General features: G+C 38.4%; 1 long non-coding RNA gene and 1 pseudogene across 3 annotated transcripts in view; one reads left to right on the top strand and one right to left on the bottom strand.

Moving 5' to 3' along the window:
• The window catches only part of LOC143664549 (uncharacterized), a 55172-nt gene extending 45176 nt beyond the window's left edge, over positions 1-9996 (bottom strand). For all 3 annotated transcript variants that reach the window (XR_013166471.1, XR_013166472.1, XR_013166470.1), the window contains exon 1: positions 9674-9996. This is a non-coding gene — a long non-coding RNA (uncharacterized LOC143664549). The remainder of the gene's footprint in view (positions 1-9673) is intronic.
• On the top strand, positions 991-1614 carry LOC143664548 (ubiquitin-conjugating enzyme E2 E3 pseudogene; annotated as a pseudogene).
• Positions 9997-13827: the final 3831 nt, after the last annotated feature.

Below are 13827 nucleotides of genomic sequence, written 5' to 3'. Positions count from 1 at the left end.
CCACAAAACAAGTCTCAATAAACTAAAAAATATTGAAATCATATGATGTATCTTTTCTGACCTCTGACAGAATGTAGCTAGAAATCAATAACAGAGGGAGAAATGGAAAATTTACAATATGTGGAAATTGAACAACATACTCTTAAATAACCAATGGGTTACAGAGGAAACCACAAAGGAAATTAGGCAGTATCTTGAGGCAAATAAAAATTAAAATACAACATACCAAAACTTATGGGATACAGCAAAGGCAGTACTAAAAGGGAAACTTAGAGCTCCAAGTTCTTAGATTAAAAAAAAAAAAAAAAGAAATACTTCAAATCAGAAACCTAAATTTAAAGCTATAAGAACTAGAAAAAGAATGGCAAACTAAACCCGAAGTGAACAGAAAGAAGGAAATAAAGATTAGAGCAAAGGAAAATAAAATAGAGAACAATAAAACAAAATAAATTTGGTTCTCTGAAAAGATTAGTATAAGTGACAAACCTTTGGCCCAACTGACAAAGAAAAACAACTAACTAAAATCAGAAATGAAAATGGGAGCATTATTACCAATCCCAGTGAAATAAAAAGGACTATAAGAGGATAATATGGACAACTGTATGCCAACAAATTAGATAACCTAGATGAAATGAACAAATTTTTAGAAACATACAAACTACCCCTACATTGAATCAAGAAGAAATAGAAGATCTCAACAGATCAATTACTAGTAAAGATTGAATCATCTATAATGGACCTCCCAACAAGGAAAAGCCCAAGACCAGATGGCTTCACCAGGCAATTTTACTAAACATTCCAAGAAGACTTAACTAATTCTGCTCAAACTCTTCCAAAAAACTGAAGAGGAGGAAACACTCCCTAATCCATTCTACAAGGCCAATATCACCCTCATAACCAAAGCCATATAAAGATATTATAAAGCCACCATAGTGGTGTGTGAGTGGGCCAGGTGGGCGGCCAAGGTTTCCAAGAAATAACTTCACCAAGATGTCTAGTAATAGGCAAAGTTCTGATGATAAGCATCCCAGCACCAGCAGTGGTACTTTAGATGTGGACCAGCGAGACCTAGCCACGCCAGAGCCTGAAGAACAAGAAGAAAGGAAACCTTCTGTTACATAGCAGAAGAAAAACACCAAGATCTCTGCTAAGTTATCCACTAGTGCTAAAAGAACTCAGAAAGAGCTAGCTGAAATAATCCTTGATCCTCCTCCTCGCTGCAGTGCTGGGACAAAAGGAGAGAACATTTATGGATGGAAGTCAACTATACTTGGTCCACCAGGTTCTGCATATGAAGTTGATATGTTTCTTTTAGATATCACCATTTTCATGAGATGATCCATATAAGCCACCAATCATTACTTTTCACACCAGAATCTATCACTGAAACATCAACAGTCAGGGAGTCACCTGTCTGGACATTCTTAAAGAACTGGAACCTTTATCTAAAAGGTTTATCTGCATATTTGTTCCCGTTTGACAGACGGCAGCACTGCAGATCCTCTGACTGGAAGAAAAGCCACTCAGTATTTGACCAACAGAGCAGAAGATGACAAGGTAGCCAGACAGTGGACCAGGATATATGCAACATAATTTCTACACTGCATGAAGAAGCAGAAGGCATCTTTTCACTTGCTACAAATCTTTATAGCCTTTACAATACATTCTTCTGTAAATATGTATGATGGTTAGATTCATGCATCAACTTGGCCAGGTTATGGTGCACAGTTGTCCGGTCAAGCAAAACTTGCCTGTTACCACAGGGATATTTCATAGACTTAAATCATCAGTCAGTTGATTGCATCTATGGCTGATTACAGCTACAATCAACTAAGGCAAATGTCTTCCAGAACAAGACATTTAATCTAATCAGTTGAAGGCTTTTAAGGAAAGGGACTTCAGCAGTTAGAAGAGAGAACTTTTGTCTCTATTTCAGCCAGCCAACCTCTCCTGGGAAATTCATAGAAGACCTTCATTAGAGTGCCAGCTTGTAGGTTGCCCTACAGAATTTGGACTCATGCATCCCCACAGCTACATGAGACACTTTTATAAAATCTCATACTACTTACAGGTATCTCCTGTTGGTTCTGCTTCCCTAACTGATACAGTATGTTATCTTGATTCTACTTTCTACTTTTATTCTTTGGAGACTGGGAAACAACCCCAAAAAGGTAAAGGCTCTCAAGATTAGAACTTTGTAGCTGTAGATTAGTTATTTTTAAAATGCCTACTTGCAAGTCTTACTTCTTTGGGATATCAAAATGTATCTTGTGATGTACTAAGGATTCTGGCCCTGAAATCTACCAAATAGTATAGTGCCTTTTAGCTTAATTCATATCTGTATGAAGTTATGAAATAGCCATAGATGACTAGTAATTATGCCATTTGTATTAAACCCAGAACTATTTTTTAGTATGTGGTACATCCAGCTGAAAAAATTTCACCTTTTACCTTTGTTAGTTTTTATTTTTTTTATTTTTTTTATTTTACATGGGCAGGCACCGGGAATCCAACCAGGGTCCTCTGGCATGGCAGGCAAGCATTCTCGCCTGCTGAGCCACCGTGGCCTGCCCCCTTTGTTAGTTTTTAATGAAAGGATTTCCTTTTACCCTTTTCTGATACATCAGAAAGCACCTGATGTATCATCTCAAACATAATAAACATGTTCCTGAAGGGGGAATAAAAGATATCACAGGAAAAAAATTACAGACCAATTTCTTTCATGAATATAGATGCAAAAATCCTCAACAAAATACTAGCAAATTGAATCCAATAGCACATTAAAAGAATTACATATCATGATCAAGTGGGATTTATCCCTGATATGCAAGATTGGTTCAACATAAGAAAATCAATTAATGTAATTTGCAACATTAACAGAATGAAGGAAAAAAAACACATGATGACCTCAACTGATGCAGAAAATGTACTTGACAAAATGCAGCACCCCTTCTTGATAAAAATATTTAGAACATAGGGATAGCAGGAAACCTTCTCAACATGACAAAGGGCACATATGAAAAGCCCATAGCTAATATCCTACTTAATGTTGAAAGACTGAAAGCTTTACCTCGAAGATCAGGAACAAGATAAAGAAGCCCACTGTCACCAGTGTTATTCAACATTGTAACAGAAATTCTTGCCAGAGCAATTGGGCAAAATAAATAAATAAAAGGCATCCAAAAAAAAGGAAAGGAAGACGTAAACCTTTCCCTATTTTCAGACAACATGATCCTATATACAGAAAATCTAAAAAATTCCACAACAAAGCTCCTAGAACTAATAAACGAGTTCAACAAAGTGGTGGGGTATAAGATCAACACCCAGAAATTAGCAGTGTTTCTTTTTTTTTTTTTCTTTTTTGCATGGGCAGGGCACCGGAAATCAAACCTGGGTCTCTGACGTGGCAGGCGAGAATTCTGCCACTGATCTGTCATACCGTCCAGCAGTGTTTCTATACACAAGCAATAAACAATTGGAAGAAAAAGCCCATTTACATTGGGTGCAAGAGTAGTTCAGTGAAAGACTTCTTGCCTGCCATGAGGGAGACCTGGATTCGATTCCCAGTCCATGCACTTCCCAAAAAACAAATGGTGCTGTAATAATGGAATGCTCACACGGAAAAACATGAAATGTGACACCGCCATACAGCATACAAAAAAAAAATCCATTTACAATGGAAACTAAAAATTCAGATATCTAGGAATAAATCTTACCGAGGATGTAAGAGACTTGTACATAGAAAACTATAAAACATGGCTAAAATAAGTCAAAGAAGACCTAAATAAATAAAAGGACAATCCATGTTCATGGATTAGAAGATTAAATATTGTTAAGATGTCAGTTCTCCCCAAATTTACAGATTCAATGCAATCCCAATCAAAATTCCTACAATCTTCTTTGCAGAACTGGAGAAGCCAATCATCAAATTTACATGGAAGGGTAAGGGTCCTCAACAGACAAAGTCAAGTTGAAAACGAAAAACAACAAAGTAGGGAGACTCATACTTCCCAATATTAAACATTATTATAAAGCCACAGTAATCAAAACAGCATGGTACTGGCATATGGACAGACATATAGGCCAATGGAACCAAACTGATTGCTTACATTTTTGGCTAACTGTTTTTTGACAAGGGGTAAAGAGCACTCAATTGGAAAAATATCCTCTTCAAAATCCAGCATGTTTCTGGGAAAACTGGATCTCCATTTACAAAAGAAAGAAGGAGGAAACCTAACTCATAGCCGATACAAAAATCAATTCAAAATGGATCAAAGACCTATATATTAGAGCCAGAACTATCAAACTCCTAGAAGAAAATGTAGGGAAGCATCTTCAGGGCCTTTGTTAGGCAATGTTTCTTAAACTCTATACCCAAAGCACAAACAACAAAAGAAAAAAAAAATTTTAATTTAAAACTTTTTTGCATCAAAAGACTTTATCATGAAAGTAGAATAATAATCTACACAAAGGACAAATATATATGATCTCTCTGATATGAAATAATTAGAATAAGAAACACATAGAGTCAGAATCTAGAATATAGTTACCAGGGCCTGGGTAGAGTGGGAAATGGCAAGTTAAGGCTCAAAATGTGCAGAATTTCTATTTGTGACAAACAAAAAAGTTTTGGTAATGGATGGTGGTGACGGTGGCACAATGTTGTTAATGTAATTAAGAGCAGAGAATTATATTTTTGAGTATGGTTGAAAGGTGTGGTAGTTAGATTCAATTGTCAACTTGACCAGGTGAAGGCACCTAGTTCTGTTGCTGTGGATATGAGCCAATGGTACACAAACTCATCTGCTGCTCATTACATCTACAGTCAGCTAGGAGGCGTGTCTGCTGTAATGAATGATGTTTGATTTAATTGGCTGCTGCTTAAATGAGAGAATTCAATGTAGCAAAGCCCAAACAGCTCAGCATACCAGCATCTCAGCACTTGCAGCTCAGCCCAGGCCTTTGGAAATGCAGAAAGAAGTCACACCAGGGAAAGTTCTTGGAACCCAGAGACCTGGAGAGAAGGCCAGCAGAGACCATCCTGTGCCTTCCCACTTAAGAAGGAACCTCAGTGGAAAGTTAGTTGCCTTTCCTCTGAAGAACTAAATCCCCTTTTATTAAAAGCCAAGCTGTCTCTGGTGTGTTGCATTCCGGCAGCCAGCAAACTAGAACAAAAGGGGGTAATTTAGATTGTGTATTTGTTACTAGAATAAGGTTTCTAAAAAATTAATGGAACTGCACAATACAAACAGTGAACCCTGAATTAAACCATGGACTTTATCTAATAGTACAATTCTAAAAATGTGTTTTCAGTAATTGTAACAAATATACAATACCAATGCAAGTTATTAATAATAGGGTGCTATATGGGGACCCTGGATTTAATGTTTGATTTTTCTATAAGCCCATAGCTTCCCTAATTAAAAAGAAAAAAGAGAGAGAAATTTATGAGACAACAACCACATGCAAGGCATGTACCTCATTTTGGCCCTGATTCAAACAAACAAATTATATATATGATTATCTGGAAAATGTGACATATTTGTAATATTTGATAATATTGATGAATTATTGTTAATTTTTTAGATGTGATAAAGGTGTTGTAATTATCCCTATAAAGATTCCTTTTCTTTTCTTTTAGAAGTGTATTATGAAAATTTTTAGATGACTTTATATGAGATCTATGATTTGCTCTAAAAACTTGGGTATAGAGGGACAAGAGTAGAGCATGGGGATATAGATGAAACAAGATTGGTCATGAATTGGTAATTAATGGAGCTGGATGATGGGTCTAAGTGGTCCATTTTATTGTTCTCTTCCTGTGCATATATTCAAAATCGTCCATAATAAACCGCTAAAAAAAAGGGCACAAAATCACTACCTAACCATGCACTCTGAGATACTCTAAGTCCAGAGTGCCATTTGTGCATCCACTCAAAGAATATTTGTTGTGCATTTACTATGTGCAAGTCACTGGAATAACCTGCTTTCAAGTAGGTATAAATAAAAATAATTGTAACCAAGGAAGAGTCATAAGAGAGGCCCAAATGCAGGGAGTAATTATTACTGATGGAGATCAAGGACAAGCCTAGAATCACAGACTGCAAGGAAGAGTATTTAGCTCAGCCTCTCATTTGCCTGTGAAAAATATGAGCACCAGAGAAAGAAAGTAAATTTCCCCAGTTACACAGCAACATTCTAATAGAGGTGGAACTTACTTTGCTCTGTAACTAATATTCATTAAGAGCTTATTATGACTCAGCATCTTGCCAAGAGCTTCACACATATTATTTTTTTATCCTCACAATGAATTCCATATTAACCCATTTTATGGAGGAGGCTCAAAAAGTTTACATAACTCACCTAAGTTGACACAGTAGCTGAGATGGGTCTCAATCCTAGGTAGCTGTCTCCAGAACATTCTCTCTTCCCAGAGAGAATTTAAACCAGGGCTCCTCCCTCCACTTGGTGCTAAGTTATGTTCTAACAGAATGTATGGGGAGAGAGCAAGATGCATTTCATGCAGAGGAAATAGAGGAGATTAAACTAAAATTAATGCTTTATACTACAGGGCCTTCTAGTTCAGATAAATGGAGCACCCCAGGAGAAAAAGCCTATCACATTAATATCTTTGTGGCTAAACAATGGTTGTATTCATAAAATGCACAACATTTGCCCCCTCTGACCATTTCCAGACAGTGTCCTCTGACGCCTCACTCTGGTTTTCTGCACTCAACAGTACAAAGCCCAAAAAATCCCAACACCTGCTCCAGAGCTCTTTCCCACTCCCTGGAGGGCGGCAATGCAGTCCATAGGGGCGCTCACAGGACACGGGCCTCTCCCCGTGCAGATGGTCCACGTGGGCTCTAGAACATAACGCAAGCCTGGGCTTTCGTCCTCAGCTCTCTCAGCAACTCACCAAGTGACTCGGAGCAGGTCATCCAGCCTCATCAGGCCTCAGTTTCCTCTTATGTCACATAAAAAGGTTTTAAAAACACACTTTTGTCTCCAACAAGACATAATTCCATGCAATTAGAAAAGATTTCTCTGAGTTACGTCATTGAGGTCAGGGAAGGAGAAAAACATCTTTTAAAACACTAACCTACTTAAGAGACAAAAAAACTTTATAAACCAAATATAGAACTGAAAATTAAATATACAGGTATGCGACCTTATTGATTATACTGAATACAATAATAACAACAATCATAGTTAACAGTCATGGAATACTGTCTATGTGCCATGAACTTACATTCCACTATCTCCCTCTGGGGCAAATTGAGACTTAAGCAATCTCAACTGCCACATCTGTAATAATGACTAGTGGGAGTGCACATAGCTCAGAGGCTACAACATTACAGTTCTCAGCAGTTTTTTTCTAAATTGTGTCAAGTGATTTTGAACAATGTGCATGCTTGTTCAGAACAATTACTCCGCCAACACCCAAGCTAGTGCAAAGTTTGCAACCATCTACTGAAAAAAAAAATACTATTCAAATATGTTTGTCTCTACTGGTCTTGAAAACTGCATTTTTAAATGTCATCTTATGCCTTCTGGGTTGTTCATCCCAACACCAACTATAGCAATAAATTTATTATTTCCCCACGTCTCCCGTTATAATTCCAAAGTGAGTTCTCATAAATTCAGATAAAGTCATCATGAGATGCCACAAAGAACAAATGAGAAAAATAAAAACATTTGTAGAAGGGATATCCTCTATTGAAAAGCTAGAACCAAAAACTGAGGATTTTAAAAATAATGTTGTTTTAGTTTGTTAAAGCTGCTGGAATGCAGTATACCAGAAATGGAACAGTTTTTGAAAAGGGGATTTTTAATAAGTTACAAGTTTACAGTTCTAAGGCCATGAAAATGTCCAAATTAAGGCATCATAAGAGGTTACCTTCATTCAAGAAAGGCTGATGCCGTCTGGAACACCTCTATCAGCTGGGAAGGCAGGTGGCTGGCATCTGCTGGTCCTTGTTTCTGCTTCCATTGTTTCAAGCTTGTGATGCCAGTGGTTTCCTCTTTAAGTATCTGTGAGCCTTCACTTAGTTCCTCTGGGAGACAACTCTGGGTCCTGCTTGCTTAGCATCTCATGAAAAGGTACATGGTGACACCAGCTGAGTTCTGCCTCTGTCTGGGCATCTGCTCTCTCTGTCAGCACTCCAGGCATCTCCAGACATCTGTGTCTCTCTCCACTCTGAAGCAACTATTCTCCAAGCATCTGCATCAGAGGTTTCTCCAAAATGTTTCCCCTTTTTTGTAAACTAATCAAGACCCACCTTGAATGGGTGGAGTTATATCTCCATCTAACCAAAAGCCACACCCACAACTGGGCATGCCACATCTCCATGAAAATAATCTAATCAAAAGTTTCTGCCCTTTTGATTAAAAGAAATGACTGCCCCCACCAGATTGGATCAGGATTAAAACATGGCTTTTCTGGGGCACAAAATAGCTTCAAACTGACACAAATATGAATCACAACTATATCCCAGGATGTCCTTACCAGGCACTCAAGTGTTAATTACACTATTTCCATCATCATCAAAACTATGTTCTTGTAATCAGGTGTTATTATATTTAGTGATTCTACTATAGAATCAGGAGAATACTTAGAGATCATGCAGTTCAATCCCCTCCCAGTACCAATCCTTATATCCAGAAAAGAAAATAAAAACCCGAAGAATGAGAAACCAGGCAATCAGTCAACAATTAGCTGCTGGGCACTTATTGTTTGCAAGGTGTTCTAGGCTCTTGGGATACCCAAGCAAACAAAACAATACCAAAGAGAACTCCTTGATGTGATGATGCTTTGCTTTGTAGCCCCATCATAATCTCATGACCCTATATTTACTTATCCCTTATCTTGTTTTGCAACTTCGAAGTCTTATGATCCTGCCTAGAGCCCTTAATGTTTATTAACGAAGAAATGAGTCAACCCACACCAATTCTGACCTTATCATGATAGATAAAGCCAGTTCCAACTAGAATCAGCCCACCTGACATGCACAGTAGCATAGAATTTTACTGTAACGTAACCTACCTCATTATAATACTAAAAATCATACCCACTAACATGTTAAGACCAAGTATGTAACATGCATTCTATGACCAAGTTTGTAAACTATTTGCACATGCTCAACAGTTAGACTACCTCTTACTTCATCATCCGAAGCCACTTAACTTATTATCATAAACTCACATTTGCAAAATTTTCTATAAAACCTTCAGAACCTCTGCAGAGAGACATATCTGAGTCTCATGGGCCTCCTGTTCTCCTTACATTGCACTTTGTAATAAAACTTTTTCTCTCTTGGAAACTCTGGTGTCGCAGGATTGGTCATTGTACTTATTGGGCAGCATACCCACGTCTTGTAAGGTAATAATTCTGCTGGCCCCAGAGCTGAGACTCACAAAACCCAATCATAATTCCAAGGTCACCGATATGGGTGTGGTAGAACCTGATCTTCTGACAATTACTCCAGTAACTTTTTATGTTACTTGAAGACCAGAACTACATTCTTTCTCCATCTCTGCACCCTTTACAGAGTGGATCACACTGCCTGGCCCCTACGGAGGCAGAACTAAAGCTAATTTTTAAGAGTTTTTATTATGATTAAGAACAGGAGCTTTGGAATCAAAGGGTTTGAACACCATCTCTGCCACTTACTAGCTGAGAGCCCTTAGGCAGGTTTCTCCATCTGTTCCTTCACTCACAAAAATATAAAAAGAATAGTTTCTACCTCTACGGAGGCTGGAAGGATTAAATGAGAAATTGCATGTAAAGAGGTCAGCACATACTTTGCTTCAGGGAAAGGCCCTCTTCCCACAGAAATGGAAAGGCTACTAAGAAGGAATCATGGCTAGGGTTATTGTACTACCTCACAGAGGGCAGATGTGCCAAACTAGGGACTTTTGAGAGCTGGATCCTCACTGGCCCCCACCTGAATGTGTAGCATTCATGTTCCCATTTAAAGATTCTAAAAACCTTATACAAAGATATGAAGTCCTGATCCATGCTACAACCTGGGTAAGCCTTGAAAATTATTGTAAGTGACTAAGCCAGACACAAAAGGACAAATATTGTATGATTCCACTTGCATGAAAAATCTAGGATAGGCAAATCCATAGACATGGAGAGTGGATTAGAAGTTACCAAGGACTAGAAGGATGGGGAAAAAGAGAGTTATTGCTTAATGAGTACATAGTTCCTGTTTGGGGTGATGGAAAACTTTGGAAATAGTGGTCATTGTTGCAGAACTTCACAAATATAATTAATGCCACTGAATTGTACACTTAAAAATGGTTAAAATAGCAAATTTTATGCTATATATATTTTACCACAATGAAAAACAGCATACACAAAAGTTTCTAAAAGGCTTCTTCCCAGCATCTGCTTGGTTCAAAGTCTGCTTTCCAACCCCCATGGGTCCCTACAGCTATGTTCATTTAGGACACTTCTTCCTGGTGGTTCGTGTGTACAAAAGTGGAGATGCAGCTAATCCTCAGTTTGCAAATGAACAAAGGAAATGCTTTTTGTTCAGACTAAAACCTCCAAAGAAATAAGTCAGGGGCTGACATCAGAGAGAGCCTGACGGTCCACGTGGACCAAGGAAACAATCTCACTGTATTAATAGAACTATGAGGACAATAGGAGGCACCATAATTCTCCCATATGCCATCAAATGAACAAAGCCCCAAACCAAGATCACGGCAGACTGGATGACAGAAGGTTAGCATACAAATCAATCCCCCTTCTTTACTCTGTTTTCCAATTCATTTAGCTCAGGGACATGTGCTACACTGGACCTTCTGATATGAAAGCCACTTCTGAATAGTTTGACGACTCGTGAGTGTCATTTATTAGAGTTTAGGACCTCTACAAAGGAAAAGTCTGGAGCTGCACTTTAAAGTTCAACACATTTTTTTATCTTACTTCATTCAGCAAATACATATTGGATACTCATCTTTGTCAGGTACTGGCCTAGATCCTGGGACAGCATAGCAAACAAAATACAAATGGTTCCTGCCCTCGGGGTAATTATATTCTAGTGACACAGGCAGACAAATATAAGTAAACAAAGAAATCATTAAAAAGCGCAGTAAGCTCTACAAAGGAAACAAACGAGAAGCTGAGAGGGTGAATGATAGTAAAGTTCGAAGAAAGAGAAGATAACATTTTGACCGAATCTCAGAAAACAAGGAAAAGCCAGCCATTTAAAAAGTGATACAGTGTTGTATGATTCCATTTATTGGAATCTATTTATTGTATGATATATATAAAATGTCCAGAAAAAGCAAATCTATAGATACAGAAAGTAGATTCATGGTTGCCTAGGGCAAGAGATGGGAATGGTGGGGGCGGGGGGTACTGTACACAGGCATGAAGTTTCTTTGGGGGATGATGGAAATACTCTAAATTAGATTATGATGGCAGTTGCACAACTCTAAATATACTTAAAGCCATTGTAGAGTACCCTTAAAATGGATGCATTTAATGATATTGAATTCATCTCAAATTGTTAACTATTTAATTAATTAATTGCCCCAGGAAACAAGCTTTTCTAAGGGCCCCCAACCATCCCTTTCCATACTCTCCCAATGCTTCTCCTGTATTGCTCAAGGTTCTGATCCCTGAATTAAAGAGACTTTATAGAAGAGGACAAAGTTTTTCCCTTGCGTTTTGGATTGTTTGGACTCAAAACATCAAGCATATATTAATTACTAAGCGTATTGCTTAATCTGATCCTATCTATATTGTAGTGATTAAACTGTCCCTGAACAGTTTAAACAATTTAAAAGGGAAATGCGGGAAGATCTTCACACGTGGAGGGAACAGCATGTTTACGGGTCCTGGAGTGGGAAGGGACATGGCCCAGGTAAGAACCGAGGGAACACTGCTGTTCTAGCAACAGGGCAAGAGGCAGAGGAGGAGAGTGCCAGAGCTGCAGAGGCCACAGCACACAGGGCCTCTGGGGCCAAGAGAAGGAGCAAGGTGCTGTCAGCCCTACAGAATGGACTCACAGCATTAGTTTCTCAAGTGGTTAATGTTTTGATGATGACACAAAAGACAGAGTGCAGAGAAATGATCCATGCCTTCCTGTCTTATAAAATGCTGTCCCATCCCTTCTCCCATTTGCTCTTCCTGCCAACCTAGTCAGGAAAAGAACCAGTTTTATTATTTCCATTTATCATATGAGGAAATTGACACACAGTGAATTAAATGACTTGTCCCAGTTGACACAGCTATTCACACAGAACCTAGTAATTGTCTCTATTTTAGAAATAGATTCTTTCCAGCCTTTTTGACCAAAAAGGGAGAAGAGAGAAATGAGACAAAATAAAGTTTCTGTGGCTGAGAGATTTCAAACTGAGTCAAGAGGTTATCTTGAAGGTTATTCTTATGCAATATATAGATATCCCTTTTTAGCTAATTGTGGCTGGAGGGAAGCACCATGAACTGTAGATCTGTGTTCCAGTAGTCTTGATTCTTGAAGATGATTATATAAAGATATAATATTTACAATGTGACCATTTGATTGTGAGAACCTTGTGTCTGAAGCTCCTTATATCCAGAGTATGGACAAATGAGTAAAAAACATATGGATAAAAAAATAAATAAATAATAGGGGGAAAGGATTAAAATAAATTGGGTAGACGGAACTACTAGCAGTCAATGAAAGGGAGGGGTAAGGTGTATGGGATGTATGAGTTTTTTCTTTTTTGTTTTTATTTTTTTCTGAAGTGATGCAAATATCCTAAAAATGATCATGGTGATACATATACAACAATGTGATGATGTTGTAAGCCAATGATTATATACCATGTATGGAATGTGTGTGTGTGAAGATTTATCAATATAAATATTAAAGAAAAAAAAATAGATTCTTCCCAAGTTTCAAACATCTGATTTACCAAAACCCAGATTACCAGTCTTCCTGTATCAATTATCTTTTGGAACATAACAAATCATCCCAAAATTTAATAGCTTACAACAACCATATATTATTGCTCATGAGTCTAGGGGAGTGATTGATGGTTCTGTTGATATTGACCGGGCTCAAATGATCTTCACTGGGCTTGCTCACATATCTGCAGTGAGCTGGCTGCTCAGCTGGGATCCAGTCGATCGAGGGTGGTGTCCCTAACATGCCTGGCATTTGCCTGGGAGCAAAGGTAAAGGAGGTGACTGGGCCACAGATCTGTCTGCATCTAGCAAGCTGGCTCTGGCATTTTAAATGGCAGCAATAAAGTTCCAAGAGGGCAAGAGGAAGCACACAAGACTTCTTGAGGTTCAGGCTTAGAATTGATACCCTGTCATTCCTGTTGCATTCTATCAGCCAAAGCAAATGACAAATACAGCCCAGAATCAAGGGGAAGAGAATACATTCCACTTCTTGATGGGAAGAGGTAAAAAGGCACATTGCGGGTGGGCCACAGTGGCTTAGCAGGCAGAGTTCTTGCCTGCCATGCCAGGACCCGGGTTTGATTCCAGGTGCCTGCCCATGCGAACAACAAAAAAAAAAGCGCATTGAAAGACCATGAATACAGGGAGGAGTGAAAGATCATGGCATTTTTTGCAATCTACCAAAATCCCATAATACAAATAGCAAGAAGTCAATTGCCCCTAAAGGATAATGAGCAGGACTTATTCCCAGAGTTCCTCTGTGTTCTCTGGCCACTGCCAAGTACTCACAGGGATCTCTGATTGTGATGAAGCAAGAAGAGGATTATTATATCTGTTCATCAATCTGCCTGCCCCACTTAAAACCCCCTTGTTGGAGAACCTTCTTCAGACCTCTGGAACCCCTCCACAGCTGACCA

Source organism: Tamandua tetradactyla, chromosome 20 (assembly GCF_023851605.1).
Source record: "Tamandua tetradactyla isolate mTamTet1 chromosome 20, mTamTet1.pri, whole genome shotgun sequence".
Lineage (NCBI taxonomy): Eukaryota > Metazoa > Chordata > Mammalia > Pilosa > Myrmecophagidae > Tamandua > Tamandua tetradactyla.
Note: the sequence above shows the minus strand (reverse complement) of the source record. Positions and strands in the feature narration are given on the sequence as shown.